This window comes from Populus euphratica, unplaced genomic scaffold, assembly GCF_000495115.2.
Source record: "Populus euphratica unplaced genomic scaffold, PopEup_1.0 scaffold589.1, whole genome shotgun sequence".
Lineage (NCBI taxonomy): Eukaryota > Viridiplantae > Streptophyta > Magnoliopsida > Malpighiales > Salicaceae > Populus > Populus euphratica.
The window spans coordinates 391,838-393,301 of record NW_011500089.1 but is presented as its reverse complement, the minus strand read 5'-3'; positions in this window follow the sequence as shown (position 1 = coordinate 393,301).

The following is a 1,464-nucleotide window of genomic DNA, read 5'->3' as shown; positions in this document are numbered from 1 at the left end:
GCTAGCGTGAATGCCTTGTTGTTTTCCATGCAGTATGAACATGCGAGTTTCCCATGCGTGCTCCAACCAGAAAGCATTTCATAAGCTGGAAAATCATTGATAGTCCACATCAAAGCCGCCCTTATAAGGAAATTTTGTTTCCTTAATATATCATAAGTCAGAGCTCCGGAGGACCACAACTGCACCTACTCATCAATCAACGATCGAAGACAAACATCTATATTCTGTCTCGGGCTGCTTGGACCAGGTATGACAATAGATAAAAACATGAACTTCATCCTCATACACATTTCTGGTGGCAAGTTATAAACTGTGAGTATGATCGGCCAACAAGAATAAGGAGCAGCAAATGACCCAAATGGGTTGAATCCGTTTGTACACAACCCAAGACGCACATTCCTTGATTCAGCTGAAAAGTGAGGATGAACATTGTTAAAGCGTTTCCATGCTTCGCCGTCAGAATGATGAACCATCACTCCATCAACCGCATGGTATGCTTGGTGCCATGTCTTGTGCTCAGCAGTTTTTGGTGACATGAATAGCCTCTACAGTCTAAGTGTGATCCAAACGTATCTAAGTTTTTTATATGCCACTAGAGTCTTTCCCCTGCCAGTTCTAGGTTTGTAACGGGAATACCCACATGTCATGCACTCGGTCATCTCAGTATTTTCAAGGTAGTATAATGATTAGTACTTAAAAGTACATTTTTATCATGGTTTTATATCATCATTTTGCACTTGAAGTATCAATAACTCCTTAATTAAAGCATATTTTATAATAATATATCTAATAATATAAGATACCTTTAATTTGTGGTAAATGTTCATTTTAAATGCAGGCCTATCACATAAATGAAAGAATTGATTGATAACTTTAAGAACTTAAATTGCAAGGGCAAAGAGATGACCAAAATTAAAAAAGAGATGTCGGTGCAATCCAAACCGGAACATTATTGATAGTCCACATCAAAGCCGCCCTTATAAGTTAATTTTGTTTCCTTAATATATCATAAGTCAGAGCTCCGGAGGACCACAACTGCACCTACTCATCAATCAACGATCGAAGACAAACATCTATATTCTGTCTCGGGCTGCTTGGACCAGGTATGACAATAGATAAAAACATGAACTTCATCCTCATACACATTTCTGGTGGCAAGTTATAAACTGTGAGTATGATCGGCCAACAAGAATAAGGAGCAGCAAATGACCCAAATGGGTTGAATCCGTTTGTACACAACCCAAGACGCACATTCCTTGATTCAGCTGAAAAGTGAGGATGAACATTGTTAAAGCGTTTCCATGCTTCGCCGTCAGAATGATGAACCATCACTCCATCAACCGCATGGTATGCTTGGTGCCATGTCTTGTGCTCAGCAGTTTTTGGTGACATGAATAGCCTCTACAGTCTAAGTGTGATCCAAACGTATCTAAGTTTTTTATATGCCACTAGAGTCTTTCCCCT